Here is a 16,305-nt window from a genome sequence, read left to right as displayed (position 1 = left end):
GAGTCCCATAGACTTCATAACCTACCTTTAAATCTGAAACATGTGGCCAGGGAACGCAGGCCAAAGCCAGGTACTGATGGTATTGCCAGTCCTGATACAATGCCAGTGATGAGATTATGGAGGGATCGAAGTGAAGTACAATCTCTGCCTAATGCAAAACTGCTGGGAAGGAAGATAGGAGGGAGTTGAGGCCCAGAGTCAGAAAGAGGTGCTGCTCATAGAGAAAAGGAAAGGATGATGGAAAGTCATGGTCTTTGTGGTTATTTCCGAGCTGTAGTCAGGTCAGAGCAGCATTTTTTGTCTGTTCGGACTGGACTGGCAGTTGAGGCAGTTTGAGTATGTTTGCACCTGCCTTTGGGTGGAATTGCAGCCTCTGTGCTGTCAGCATTACTACTGCCTGCTGTCTCTCTGCAGTGTCACCAGATGGAGAAAGAGGTGACCTTCTTGAGTCCCATTTACTGTAGCGTTTTGGAAAGGGTGCTTCTGCTGTTGACTCCTCTTCTTTTACAGCCAGGAGGCTGTAACTGCTACAGTGGACTTATAGAATAGCTCCAGAGATGCAAGTGTGGAAGTCTGACCTCATTTCTTCTGGGCATCTGCAATTGACATGCTGCAGTTTTACAAAGAGGAACCTGGCATTGCATTGATACAGTGAAATTCTTGTGGCCAGCAAAAGAAACTTCCCAGTACAAATAAAACTAAGAGGTGTAACTGCTTTGTACTTGTTACTCCTTTCAAACTGCACTTACCCAAAAGAACACATGTGATATCAATCATGTGGAAACATACTGTTTATGTGAAATGCAAGACTGATTTTTTTACTTTTTTTTCAAGTTTCTCTCAAGTACTTGTCAGGTCAGTGTAGAATACACGTCATGTTCACAACTTCTGTTACCACGTTTTAATTAGCTTGCGGTTTATTTTAGACTTTACTCTTTGAAGTTTTCACTAACAGTTTTGCAATTTTAGCAGTAGGCTTTTTTTTCCCTTAAAGGTGGTATGCCTGTATATGATAGTATAACCCTGAAAACAGCATGTACAAATAATCTGTGATAGAAAAGCACAGCTTTTTGCTACCCCTGTCTCCACCCAAAACAGTTCACATTTTATTAAGATTTCAGGAATGAATAGTTCCAATAGCTGTGGTTTATCTTCCCCTAGATGTTAAAATACCTCCCCTCTAAACATTTTCACACGTTTTTCAAAGAGTGCATTGTTACAAGACCAGACACTGTTATAGCTGAGCTGTTTTTAATATGTGGTAAGTCCTGGCTCCATCCTAAACAGAAACCCCACTCTCATAAACTCTGATATATAAAGATGTTACTTGCAGGCTTAAACTTGCAGTCTTAAAAGTGTATTGGACTTTAGCTTTTCTTGACAGGCAAGATTTTGAGTCATACGCAGAGCATACTTTGCCCTCAGACACTGCCCCTGGCTGAAGTTGCTTCAATCTAACCAGACAGGCAGCACAGAGGAGAGTATGAGATAAAAGGGGCTCTGTTTCGGTAGGGCAGTGACAGCTTTTATTGATGCAGGTTAGCATTTACTACCCTCAAGAAAGAGGCAAATCTTCAGAAGGGTTAGCAGAAGATGAGTACTCCCCTGTTCTGTACAGTCTGACGTAAATGAAATGCTGAGTGCTTGACCTTGAATCTGCTACCTGATCAGAAAATAACTCCCGAAACACACACAGTATGTTTAGAGAGGAGACATTCTGCGCAGGGTGCAAGGTGGAAGATTTCCACAAATCGAGCACACCTACTGAGGTTTTCAGTCCATACTTATACGCTACAGTTAAAACACCACGCCTATCTAATACATAGGTTCTGCCTAACTATTCCATGTTCATTACGTTGAGCAAGCATGTAGTGTTGTTCTCTTGAGCAATGATCCCAGACTCTTCTACGCCTGCGTGGGGGTCTCCTTCGGTGGTCTTCCATGGTTGTTTGGGGAAGAAGAATACCCCTACTCCTTTTGTCCTTTTATGGTCGTGCATCATCTGAGGACACCAGGGTCTTTGTTTCTCTTGCCATCCCCACAGAGGATGTATGTCCTTAATTAGCAAGTCTGTGACTCTTTAAGCATCTTCTGTTGTAAGCAGAATCTTAAATTAGATAAGCTTTACCTTGAATACACATAATCTAAACAGTCCTTGAATAGCAAACATACCACACTTCTAATGTTTTAGGTTTTTTCTTTAAACTATCACCACCTTCTTATTTATTAATCAGTCTTTTGAAGGCTTGAGGCAACAAAACTATCAAAAGTAGAGCTGGTTGGCACAACATTTCTGTTGCACCCGATCCTCCAAGCTTCTAACTTCCATTCCAGAAGGAAAAGTAGAAATTTTGAAATTTTCTACAACAGAGAAATCTGGAAGAAGCAAACCCAAGAAGCAAATCCCCAAGCAGTTGTTTTGCATCCACATTACTTTAAACCACGACAGTGTGGAAGGGTGGCTTGGGATTTGTGGATCTAGGAAAACCAGACATCCTTTGACTTCGAAGTGGTTTGCTTATAAGTAGTTCACACCCTGAAAGTCACCTTCTTTCATCATCTCTGCAGGGTTTCACTGGGAGTTCATCAAAATCAACTAATTTCAATGAATAAACTGGGTTTTGACAAACCAGTAATTTCTAGTGAAAATCTTTAAATCAAAAATGCTTACCACCTGTGCTCACAATAAATGGTGAATGGGATGGGAAAAGGAAGGGTTGTTTAGAGGAGGTGGTGGCTAGTTGCAGGCTTGCAAATCTGACATGAACAAATCAGCTGTCAACTCTTCTGTCTCCCATAAAGCATTTTAAATTAAAAGCTGCCAGATGCTGAGCCTGCTTAAGTCATGCTGATTAATTACACGCAGGCAGCATCCTAGGGTTTGGCTTGCTATGCTTACGTGCCCACGGTGTTCTTAGCAAGGAAAAGAAAACTGGTCTAGGTATCTGATTTTAAATTATTTTTACAAATCAGCAGATTGGAGTTGAGATAACTCTGAAGCAGTAAGATTCTTTTTTAGATACCTCAAGAAAAGAATCTGATTTTTTAACTTACACTGGCACTAGAAAAATCATTCCTATGGCCATGGATTTATAGGGGGTTTTAAATCTTGTTGCTATGAATTGTTAGATCAGTTTTGACAACTCTGCTGTTCATTAGGAATTCCTGTAAGTCTCCAAAGTAAAAATTTGAGTCTTGTACCTAGTAGTACATTCAGATGTAGTACATTCGTTATTCTTAGAACTTAGCATATTCTCCTAGACTGATTGAATGTCTAAAGTCCAAAACTGGACCATGTTAATGTAAGAGTGTTTTCAGTAGAAACTTAAATGCATGATGAAATATGGTGCATCCTGCAAGGAAAGGATACAGTAGTTCTTGGTACAGAATATGTAGTCACTATAGTTTCCACTGTAGGCTTTTTTCTTATCTGACTCAGTTGTTGTTTAATACTTGATTAATACCAAATGCCTTTTCAGTGCAAAGCAGTGGCTGGTTTTGTCCTTAACACTAGTGATGCTGAAGCCTGTAGAAGTAAAGTAAAGCAAGGAAGTTATTCAGCATCTGCATTAACAATTATTTACGGGAGCATGGAACCAGGAGAATCTACTTTCCTTTGGGTTTATGTTTTGCTGTTAGACTATATTGTTGATAAGGTGTGAAAACTGATGGAAGTTTTTTCCACCATTAATGTTATTAAAAATATTGCTCTTGTATGAGGATTTCATATGTAGTAGAGATTGCTTTTACAGTGCTGCTTTCCTCTCAATTTCCCATGTGCTTGGTAGCTGACTGCAGTGGTTTCAGCCCAGCCGGTAACAAAGGACCACGCAGCCGCTTGCTCACTCCTCCCGCCCCCCTCCGGTGGGATGGGGAGGAGACGCAGGAGAGAAAAGGGAAAAAAACCCAAAAACGGAACCTCGAGGGTTGAGATAAAGGCAGTTTACTGGGACAACACAAAGAAATTACAACAACAACAACGGTACTAATGACAGAGTATACAAAAAGAGTGATGCACAGTGCAACTGCTCACCGTGCAGAACCCGACGCTCCGCCACTTCCCCCACCAAAAGCCCAGAGCTCCTCCCAGAGGTCCCCCCGGCCCGCTCCCCATTTATATACTGATCATGATGGCACACGGTATGGAATAGCTCCTTGGCTAGTTCAGGTCAGCTGCCCTGGCTATGCGCCCCCCTTCCCAGGTTCCTGTAAAAATTAACTCTATCCCAGCTGAACCCAGGACACTGACGTTCAATAAACTTGTAATAAGCTTGTGTCTTCGGTCAGTTAGATAATGACTTCAGACTTTTTAGGGGATAGCAGAGACACATGCAGATGTCCCTATGCACGCCCACAGCATGATCACAGAGGCCTTGACTCCTTTGAAATCAAAGCAAACACACAAAAAATATTATGGTAGAAAGGATAGAACACATATGGGAATAATTATTTCTAGATTATATGTCACTTTCATTAAACCTCTTCATATAAACAGCTGAAAAAATAGCAACTGATATGGTAGAAGTGTGTAATTAGAAATGCTTTCTAATGTGTTTCGCTGACAGTTTTGAAAACACAAGTTCCTTCTTAAAACATATGTCAGTGTGCAGCTTTTAAGTCTGAAATTAACTGTCCTTCTTGGCCAACAAAGTTTAAAACAATGTGATACAGCAGAACTGCCAGCCTATGGGAGCTTAGCACAGAAATGCTGGTGTCATCACATAAGAGATGAAACTAAGGCTTTTTTCTTGTTCTTATTGCAACAGAGTTTCTGGATGGCCTAATAGGGCTAGTCATCACGCTTGGAGTGCGCCAAAGATTTACATCTTCAAAGTAGGCTTTGGTAGAACTGAACCAAAGTCTAAGTAACAGATACTCTGCTCTCAGAAGTGTCCTTCTGCCTGAATTCTTGTACTTCTGAAAGGCCATAATTTTGACTCAGGAAGGTTTCTTGGATTCTTCACTAGATGTGACTCTTGCCTTCACTGAATAGTCTGTTTCCTAGCTTATGCTTAATTAAGCCTGCATGGTATCAGAAAATTAAGCACCCTTAATCTGAACATCTGGCTGGATAGCTGTGCCCTGAGCATGGATTCCATTCTCTGCTCATTTTTTTGTTTTGTCAAATACTTTTGGTTTATGCAAATTAAGTTTGCATTCTGAACCTGTAACACCCATCTCTGTGACAGTGATTTTAGAAGTTGCTCCTGAATCTGGGGCTTTCTCTAGTGGGTCTTTGCTTCCCACATAGAAGCCTTCCTTGTGGCCTGCTGGTTGTTGTTTCATATACCACTTGGCAGGGTATAGAAATTAGGTTCCTTATTTTTAGGTATGTACTTCACCTTCATATATTTATGTATGGTACAAACACAAGCTTCTATAGGTATGTTAGTGGTAAAAAGAAGAGTAGGGAAAATGTGGGCCTTCTCCAGAAGGAAACAGGAGACCTGGTTACCCAAGACATGGAGAAGGCTGAGGTACTCAATGACTTTTTTGCCTCAGCCTTCACCAGCAAGTGCTCCAGCCACACCATCCAAGTCACAGAAGGCAAAGGCAGGGACTGGGAGAATGAAGAACGGCCCACTGTAGGAGAAGATCAGGTTTGAGACCACCTAAGGAACCCGAAGGTGTGCAGGTCCATGGGACCTGATAAGATGCATATACAGTACCTGAGGGAACTGGCAGATGAAGTTGCTAAGCCACTATCCATCATACCTGAGAAGTTGTGGCAGTTGGGGGAAGTTCCTGCTGACTGGAAAAGGGGAAACATAACCTCCACTTTTAAAAAAGGGAAAAAAGGAATTCCCGGGGAACTACAGGTCAGTCAGTGTCATCTCTGTGCCTAGCAAGATCATGGAGCAGATCCTCCTGGAAAATATGCTCAGGCACATGGAAAATAAGGAGGTGATTGGTGACAGCCAGCGTGGCTTCACTAAGGGCAAATAGTGTCTGACAAATGGGTGGCCTTCCACAGCTTTGGTGGATAAGGGAAGAGCAGCTGATGTCATCTACCTGGACTACTGCAAAGCATTTGACACTGTCCCACACAACATCCTTGTCTCTAAATTGGAGACAGATGGATTTGACAGATGGACCACTCGGTGGATAAGGAACTGGCTGGATGGTCGTACCCAAAAAGTTGCAGTCAACGGCTTGATGTCCAAGGGGAGAGCAGTGACAATTGGCGTTGCTCAGGGGTCAATATTGGGACTGGCACTGTTTAACTTCTTCGTTGGTGACATGGACAGCAGGACTGAGTGCACCCTCAGAAAGTTTGCGGATGACAAGCTCTGTGGTGCAGTCAACACTGGAGGGAAGGGATGCCATCCAGGGGGATCTTGACAGGCTTGAGAGGTGGGCCCATGTGAATCTCACAAAGTTCAAGAAGCCCAAGTGCAAGGTCCTGCATGCAGGTCAGGGCAATCCCAAGCATAAATACAGGCTGGGCAGAGAATGGATTTAGAGCAGCCCTGAGGAGAAGGACTTGGGGATACTGGTGGATGAAAAGATGGACCTAAGCTGGCAATGTGCGCTCGCAGCCCAGAAAGCCAACTCTATCCTAGGCTGCATCAAAAGAAGGGAGACCAGCAGCTCAAGGGCGGTGATTCTTCCCCTCTACTCTGCTCTCGTGAGACCTCACCTGGAGTTCTGTGTTCAGCTCTGGGGCCCCCAACTTAGGAGGGGGGGTGCAAAGATGATCAGAGGGCTGGAGCACCTCTCCTGTGAGGACAAGCTGAGACAGTTGGGGTTGTTCAGCCTGGAGAAGGCTCTGGGGAGACCTTCTAGCAGCCTTCCCATACCTAAAGGGGGCCTGCAAGAAAGCTGGAGAGGGACTTTTTACAAGGGCATGTAGGACAAAGAGCAATGGCTTTAAACTGAAAGAAGGTAGATTTAAATTAGATGTAAGGAAGAAGTTCTTTACTATGAGGGTTGTGAGGCACTGGAACAGGTTGCCCAGAGAAGTTGTGGATGCCTCTGGAAGTGTTCAATCCCAGGTTGGATTGGGCTTTGAACAACCTGGTCTAGTGGAAGGTGTCCCTGCCCATGGCAGGGGGGGTTGGAACTAGATGACCTTTAAGGTCCCTTCCAACCCAAACCGTTCTATGTTTCTATGATCTCTGAAGAATAAAGAAACTCATCATTTGTACCCAAAACAGTGATAGCAACATCCCAACCAATGGACAATTGAATTGATTGTCCAAAGTTAATGGAGGCATTTACTCAGTAACTGCCTTCTAAGCCCCTTTCTGAATCTACAGTTTATTCACATGTCCCTGTTTAGAAAAACTGAAGTTCATGCTTGCACACTGTGCTGAAGTAAGTTCTTTTAGCAGTGGAATAAGGGTCAGTAAAGGATGCTATCTGCATTATTTTCTGCTGTCATCCAGAAAGTGTCTGTCACATTGTCTAAGAAAATTGACTGTTTTATGGAGGAGGGAATTAAAATTGTGAAACAGAAAGTGTAAAGAAAAATGAGGATGAAATAGTGGATTAAAATCTTAATGTCGCTGGTCGCTGTCCCCTTCATCCCAATGTCAAGCATAACAACTCCCCAAGGTGTTCAGGTGGGTTTTAAGAAAGTCTGTGACTGGTGGTAAAATTCCCTCCTGTACTGTTTTTCTTCTGCAAGAAAAAGCAGCAGCAGGAAGAGAACTATGAGGATGCTTGCTAGCATTAAAACACTGAAGAAAAGACATAAACCTGTCTCAGTAGTGTACAAACACCAGAAATAATAAACCCTAGAAGTTTCTTTGGCCTCATAAAAAATTGTTTTGGGTTTGTGTGGTGGGGTTTTGGTAGCAGGGGAGTGGCTGCAGGGGTGGCTCCTGTGAGAGGCTGCTGGAAGCTTCCCCGGCTCCAAGTCGGACCCGCCGCTGGCCCAGGCCGAGCCCATCAGCGACGGTGGTAGCGCCTCTGGGAGAACGGATTTAGGAGGGGGAACCTGCAGTGAGTGGGGGGATCGGAATGTGAGAGGAAGGAACCCCTCTGCAGACACCGAGGTCAGTGTGGAAGGAGGGGAGGAGGAGCGGGGGAGGAGGGGATGCCCCTGCAGCCCGTGGTGAGACGGCAGGCTGTGTCCCCCAGCCCACGGGGGGGAGCGGGGGAGCGGAGGCCCACCTGCAGCCCAGGGAGAAGCCCACGCCGGAGTGGGGGGATGCCCCCCAAGATGGCCGTGACTCCGTGGGAAAGCCCGCGAGGAGCAGTCTGTGCCTGCATGATCGGCCTGCGGAAAGGACCCATGACGGAGAATTTTGTGAAGGACTGCAGCCCGTGGGAGGGACTCGCACTGGAGAAGTTTGTGAAGAACTGTCTCCTGTGAGAGGAACCCCATGGTGGAGCAGGGGAAGAGTGAGGAGTCCTCCCCCTGAGGAGGAAGGAGCGGCAGAGACAAGGTGTGATGAACTGACCCCAGCCCCCATTCCCTGTCCCCCTGCGCTGCTGCGGGGAGGAGGGAGAGAGAAACGGGAGTGGAGCTGAGCTGGGAAGGAGGGAGGGGGAAGGTGTTCTAAGGTTTGAGTTTACTTCCTAATATCCTTGTTTTGATTTGATTGGTAGTAAATTAAATTGATTTTGTTTCTTCCCCAAGTTGAGCCTGTTTTTTGCCCATGACCATAAGTGGTGAGTGATCCCTCCCTGTCCTTGTCTCGACCCACGAGCTTTTCTTTATATTTTCTCCTCCTCATCCCACCAGGCAGGGAGGACTGAGCGATTGGCCTCATGGTGTTTCATTGCTGGCTGGGCTTAAACCACAACAGAAGTACAAAAAGATTTGATAGCATATTATTAGTGTCAGTCTTTCCAGAAAGGAAATAGCTTTTTATATGGCTTTCCATATGTGAACAGCGAAGAGTGACTACATTTAAAAAAGAATAATTGGTGGAATTCATGGAGCACTATAGGAGTATTGGGTAGGCAGGATAACATAGTTCACTGCTGCTGCTGTGGCTGGATGGGTGCCAGCAGTAACATTTATGAGGACTGGGGGTAATTTACTTCCTAATAGAAGCTGTCCTGTCTTACAGAGCTGTATGAAGCTCAGCAGTGATGCAATGGTCAGGAGGCAGGGGGAGAACGCTGCAGATGACTATGCTAACTTTTACTTCGCAGCACGCTCCTCAGGGTGTGTTAGTGTTTGTGTATACCAGATCATTCTTGCTCTTAACTTTGCTGTAGGGAAGGATTACCCTTTTCCTTAGTAGGAAGACTTAGAAGGAGCTGAAGGAAATACTATGAAATCACATATTAACTTGAGGAGTAAGAAGTAGTGAGAGCAGTAGAGATAAGGACACTGATGTTTGGAAGGTTTGGGGGGGAGCTTGGAAAACTGATGGAAAAACTGAGCAGAAGACAATTTCCTTTGAAAAACTGCCAAGATTTATTTAACCTACTAGAATAAGGCTTCCACAAAAGAAAGCTTCATTTATCTTTCTGATAGCATGTTCTCAAAGAAGCAGGAATCAGTCTTTTCTGCTCACTTGTATAGTGACTTCTTGGAAAAGATAGTTCTCCCACTGCCTCTGTCCAAAGTATCTCTCTGTGACTATTGCTGTACTGCTGGCTATTAAAATTGCACAGTACTTTAAGCAATCCAGTAAATTTTTAATAGAGGAGGCTGTTTTCATCATATTGCCTGTGGTTGACAGTGAATAAAGAAAACTAAATATAATGAAAGAAAAATCTGTGACAATTTCAAGATTAGTAAGAGTTCTGAGACTACTCTGCTATCTCTGTGATTTAGCTAAATGCACATCATGTATCTCAAAGCCATTAATGATTCAAGTCAAATATCAATGTCCAGTACTGAACCGAAATACTGACAGAATGGAACCAGGGAAAAAATTCTCATTGACTCCAGTGGACCAAGGGTTTCACCCAGTATTTTCTCAAAATGTCTGTTCTGTCACCCCCAAAGCTAGGATAAGGCAATGAATTAGGGAGCCCAGGTTTGCTTCTTGCTTTAATGGGCAAAGCAGGCTGCTGTGTATAGGAAGCCTAAAGGACTGATAATCTGTTGTAAGTTTAAGAGGCCACATTCTGCAAAGTAACCTTTACTTCCCTTTGGATGCCTCTGTTTCCTTTTTTCCTTGCATACCCTTGGGGCTGTCATCTTTCTCTCCTGTCAAGATTGTTTATTAATTGGCTAGATTTGCTGGAAAGCAATTCCAGGCACTCTGGAGACAGGCATGCTGCTTCAGCGGTGCTTCCAGCTCCTGCTGAACTACATGATTATGGACTTGAAATGGTGCCGTGGTTTAACGCCAGCCAGCAGCTAAGCACGACGCAGCCGCTCACTCCCTCCCCACCACCCAGTGAAATGGGGAGGAGAATCAGGAAAAAAAAGGAAAACTTCTGGGTTGAGATAAGAACAGTTTAATAGAATAGAAAGGAAGAAACTAATAATGATAACAATAATAAAATGACAATAATAATGATAAAAGGAATGAAATATACTAAACAAGTCAAGCACAATGCAATAGCTCACCACTTGCTGACAGATGCCCAGTTAGTTCCCAAGCAGCAATCTACCCCCACAGGCCAACTCCTCCCAGTTTATATACTGGGCATGACGTCACATGGTATGGAATAACCCCTTGGCCAGTTTGGGTCAGCTGCCCTGGCTGTGTCCCCTCGCAACTTGTGCCCCTCCAGCCTTCCTGCTGGCTGGGCATGAGAAGCTGAAAAATCCTTGACTTAGTATAAATGCTGCTTAGCAACAACTGAAAACATCAGCATTATCAACATTCTTCTCATACTGAATCCAAAACATAACACTGTACCAGATACTAGAAAGAAAATTTACTCTATCCGAGCCAAAACCCGGACGAATGGGAATTGAACTCAGGTCTCTCACATGGCCTCACAAAGTGTGACAATTGACTAAACACAAGGAGCATGCTTTAAAGGTTAAAAACAGACATGTAAGGAAAAGAGCAACAACTGAGAAGGTTGCTTGTAGAAAGGTCCATGTAAATGTAACTTAATGCCTTATAACAAAAGTAAAAAATTGAATTGAAACTAAACGTTTAGAATAGCATGACCAAGAACTCATTAAGATTGCTGGCTCAGAACTTGAGATTTCAATGTTCATCTGAGTTTAGGATGGGAAAATATATAATTAATGTATTTTACATTATTATATATCATACCATTATAATCATTATAGTAATATACATTATGTATTGGAAGCTCTATGTTATATATTAGCTTTTGCAAAGATGTTGCTTCTGTGAAAATGGAAGAATCCCTGGGACAGATTCAGAGCAGGGAACTTTCGAACAACACAGTTGTAAATTCATTAATTTTTTTTTTAATTTGGTAATAATCTATTTTAATTTCAGTTAATCTCACTGCTAACCTTTTTTATGATGGAAGTAACAACATAATTCTGTTCATGCATGAGCTTTAGTAACAGCATTTCTTGCCATCTACTTGATTTGGCCAATGAAGTCTTGACAACTGTCTTTTTTGTTACCAGTTTTGGGGTGATACAGTATTTTCCATCACCATCTGGAGGTTGAAAATTAATTAAAACTAAAAACCCAGTTTTCCGTTGCAGAGCCAGCTGTTTAGCAATAGCAGCAGCCAATATGGTGATAATCCCATTTTTGTAAAAACAGCATTAATATTTACATGCCAAATACCAAGTACTTTATAAAAACCTTTTAACAAGAAGAGAACAACACTTCAGTGACTGAAAAACAATTTTAAAAGGAAAAAAACCCCTCCTTGCTATTATTCAGTTGTTGTCCTGAAATTTTACTTAAATTGTGGGATTGGGCTGATAGAGTCACTTTCTTAAAGCAAGAAGAACTGGACTGTGTCAGTACGGTTTAGCGGTCACATGAAAAACTCCCCCACTATTCAAAACCCCATGGTTTTCTGAGCTAATTCACTACATAATTTATTCCAATCAATGTGATCAATGACATGAGATTTCAGCCTGAAGCATTAATGAGCTTTGAAACTTAAGCCTCTCGACGCAGACCTGACTTTGCCAGTGAGCCCCAGTGAGCTTAGTGGGTCCCAGCAGAGCGTCCTAAAATCTCAGAGATGTTCTGTGTCATTCAGAGCATTGAGGATCAAGGCTGTAGCTTCTGCCATGTTACTAATTTCATAGCTTCGTCATAATCATGCTACCAATAATTTCTATTGCACATAAATACTTCATAACTCTAATTCCTGGATACAGCTTCTTGGTGTCTGGACTTCTGATTTCAAATGGGTTAAAGTTTATCCTGTTGAAAAAGTGCTAAAAAATATCCCCATCGTTGGAAATTTTACGTAGAGCTAGCTGACAGAAGCATCGAAGATCATGTCTGCAGCAGTGTCCTCTTTAGAAATGTATTTTCATATTGGTGATGATTTTTAAATTTTTTTAAATGCTTGGTGTTGGTCTGTTGTTCTTTAAAATAGCAGCTGAGGACTGATTTCTCGGGAGACAGCAGCAGATGATAACTTTCCCTGTAGCATTACTAATACAATGAAGAAGAAGGTGGGAGCCACTGAATTTTTATTTACACTGTGCTGTAGGTGTGCATGGAGCTGTACTGACAAATGAAAATGGCGTTAGGCTTTTGTTTGTTTTTAACTGCTTATGGCCAAGCAATTTGATGTGAAAGCATCTCCAGTTCTCACGTAACTCATCTTCCAAGGAGGAGTTGCGCAGTGTGAAGGAAGGGGAAACTAGCTGAAGGTTAGGCCATCCTAGGGCCTGTTGCCTTGCTGTTTTATCCTCACAGAACTGCAAGGGAATAGGATGGAAAGCTGTTTTGCATTTGGAAAGAAACCTGGAGTTTTTAGGGACCCTACCTCCAACAGGCTTTTGTAAAAGCAGACTGTGGGACTGCACTGCATGGCAAGAAATGTCCTTCCTTCAAGTACACCCCTAAGAAACACAAGTCAAGAGCACAGGCCATGAGCATTGCTTCTTGGTGCTCATACAGTTTCTGTTTCCAGAATTCACCCTGCTTTCTGAACTGGTGGTTGTTTGGGTTTTTTTTCAAATTTGCATCTGCATTCCCATAGCTGAATTGCAAACTGAACAAATTATGTAAAGCGTGTTTGAATATGCATGTGCTCTATAACCATCGATGCAAACAGAAACGAGGGCTGAGATGGGTTGAATCCATAAGAACTTTTGTCATGCAGTCTCTCATCACAAGCTTTCCTTGGGCTCTGAAATGAAGCAGCGGGGAGCTTTTCACTACTGCCAGCTGACTCGCTGTATCGAAGTTTGGTGATGCGCTAACAAAGCTTCCCTGGGAATGTAACGAAAAAAAAAAAAAAGCTGAAGCACAGCTCTGCATTCATTTAAGGGCTTCTTTATCCAAAGCCCAGTAGCTGCTGGTTAAAACACCCGGCTATCTGAAGGCAGGTGATCACCCTTATTTAGCAGCACCACTAGCCACGTGACAAGAAAATGGTGGAAGATCTGTATTCCTAGTAAACTGCTACAGAAAGAGGGATGCTGAAGTGCAGCAGTAAAGCATCTTTATTATTCTCCCAGTAGAAAGGCCTCTTCAAGTCTTTAGAAGGTAAGCGAGGCTGATATGCAGAAGGTTTTCTGATTAACAGTTCTGTTGTTGCAGTTACTTAGAAAGGGGAAATGTTTGTCAGCATGATGCAAAGCACCCAGGACCTCATTACTGAAAACTGGGCAGCTGTATTTTAATTCTGTTGCAGCTCTTTATGAGAGGAGCTTACATCAGGTCAATGGGATTTCTTTTGTCTGAGTGCAGGCATGGTATTTGTAATGAGGAAGCAAAACTTCATTGCAGTTACCTAGCATATTAGATTATTTTCAGCTTGTTTGCCTAGCTCTGAGGATACAGTGGGACAAAAGGGAGTGAACGGTGGGCATTGGCACCAGATAACTTGCTTTTAAGAATGCTTAATTACTGCCATAGTGATTGTTTGCGATAGCTCTTGTAGACTACTGGACAATGGTATTGTTTTCAGGTTTTTTGCTATCAACTGAAGCATATGATTTTTGAATTTTTTTGCAATGTCGTCTTAAAGTGTTACAGTGAACAGAATATGTAATATTTGAAGGTTAATGGATTAAGGATGCAGCAGTAATCTCGGTGGTAAGAGGACTGAAAAATTACGGCAAAAGTTTGTTTGTACAGGCAGTATTTTTGTTTAATTATAGGAGCTTGATTTGTCTCCATTCTGTTGTTTGCTTCTCTGTCTGTGATGAAGGATTGAAAAAATTCTTCAGTTCTAAGTGTGGTAAGCAAACAAATGATAGTGATGTACAGGAGGCATTGAAAATGTATAGAATGTCTAAATACCCGCTACTTAGAGCAAGACTGAAAGGAAATGTATGCAGGCTTGGTAGATGTATTTAGCCAGAATCATTCTAAGTAAGTGGGGGGCAGGCAGAGATGTCATTTCTGGACTTATCTTTATTAATACTCTTGGGAAGCATAACTGTCTTGAGAAAGCGAGGAAGCACACAGTTCTAGCCGCCCTGTCAGGAGGCATTAAGGCAACTGTGGGGGTCGGGGGAGCAGCACACACCAATCCTTACCCTGCCAAAACACTATTTTTTCCAGGGCTGCTGTGTTCCTCCCAGTACTCTCACCCACGCTCTCCACTGCTGTCTCTTGTGGGGCAGAGGAGTACTAAGGTCTAAAATAGCCTTTTTATTCCTGTCTTTGATGAGTCTGGCTGTTATTTGGCCCTGCATAAATCTGGACAATATCAGAGAAAATCTGTGTAGTTAGAGACAAGTCTAACTTTTGCCTGAGTCCACTACTTTAGAAACTTAGATGCTGCTACAAGCAGTCTGTTGTGGTTTTGTGGCATCTCCATAGTGTTCAGCAGTAACGGGGGAGCAGTGTTATTTAACAGATTGTAATACATTTGTAGGAAAAGGCAGAGAAAAAAAAATCAATCTTTCAGTCACAGTCTTTGTTCATGCAAAAGATGTAGCTCTCAAACTTACCAAGAAATAATGTATAGGTGAGTATATGATTTTGTCAGCACATGTGAATGTTGATAAAGCTGTTTTTATCACTGTAGTGTCTTCAGGACTGGAGACGCTTCCTGTGACACCCTGTACAAATACCAAGAAAAATATGGTGCTACTGCAACAACAAATGACACCGAAGCAGAGGAGAGGATGGGAGTGACAGTCCAGTTGCTTGACAGATTTCTTAGTTTATCTACTTGTTTTTCCTTTGGACATTGAAGGAAATGGCTTTGCTGTTACAGGATTATATGAATTAACTCATTTCAGATATTACTAATTAGTTCTTAGTGTATCCTCTAGATTGCGGTCTCCTCTGTAGCCATTGCAGCCGTGAAAAATAGACAGTGGCAGATCAGACTTCCTTATTTCAGGCTATGAGATGAAAACTGACTGTGTCCTACAGGAACAAGATAACTCTCCTTAGCAGAAAACATTGGCAGCAAACCCTAAAGAGCTGACTGATGGACAGCAGCCCAGCAGGATACACCTTTGCCTGCTTGTCTAAAGCAGTAGAGCATACAGCTAACCTTGCCCTTCTATTTCCCAGGCTATAATGTGTGAGGAGTTCTGTGTGGGGGAAGGAGGAGCCCTGTTTTCTCACCTCGTTCCTGAACGTTACTTCTTCAATCTGGTATTTCCTGTTGCTCTGGCTTTTTCACAGCATTTTTACTATGTCTGACATTATCATCTCTCCCACACTTACTTTGGTTTTTATCTTCCTACTGTTTCTGTGGCCCTTCCAACTCAGTGACAGAGTTCCTGTCTCCCTTCGCACATGCCTTTTTAGACCTGCCTACTGCGGGGTCTGGCAATCTTTCCTGCTCTGAACACCTCCTGCCAGTGCAAGCAGGCTGCAGGACTGCCTTGTTTGGTGCCAGTTTTACTGCTTCAGTAGAGCTTATGATGTGCCTTGATTAGGTGCCTTCTCTGGCTCATGCCTAGGCTTTTCCTGTAGTTTTCCCAAGTTGCAAATCACTCAATACGGATGGGCACTCTTCAGTTACCAATTTATACCCATTAGGGTATTTCCATTTTAATCTGCCAGTTAAAATTCCCACTCCACATTCTGCATTGTCACTTACATTCTCCTGCTGTCTAATACATCTCTGACAACTGCAGCTTTAAGAGAGACTGAAGTTTAACGTTGATGTCTTTTTAGAGCCTTTTCTTTAGCTCAGTCACAGCCAAGATAGGGAAAGTGTAGCTGTTAGTTATTTGTAGGTTTGCTGCAGTAGGTAAGACAGGAATCTAAATTATAACAACATTGAACATAGTGACCTGTGAAATCATAGTTCCATTAACATGGAAAAGATGGAAAGCTGGAAATT

The 16,305-nt window shown here is 42.7% G+C and overlaps 1 protein-coding gene across 1 annotated transcript in view; it reads left to right on the top strand.

The window, feature by feature from the left end:
- PRUNE2 (prune homolog 2 (Drosophila)) overlaps nt 1-16,305 on the top strand; it is a 109,709-nt gene that overhangs the window by 58,881 nt on the left and 34,523 nt on the right. The window lies entirely within an intron of this gene.

Source organism: Haliaeetus leucocephalus, unplaced genomic scaffold, assembly GCF_000737465.1.
Source record: "Haliaeetus leucocephalus isolate CR32 unplaced genomic scaffold, Haliaeetus_leucocephalus-4.0 Scaffold251, whole genome shotgun sequence".
NCBI classification, from domain to species: domain Eukaryota; kingdom Metazoa; phylum Chordata; class Aves; order Accipitriformes; family Accipitridae; genus Haliaeetus; species Haliaeetus leucocephalus.
The sequence above is the reverse complement of the archived record's forward strand: the minus strand, read 5'-3'. Positions and strand labels throughout refer to the sequence as shown.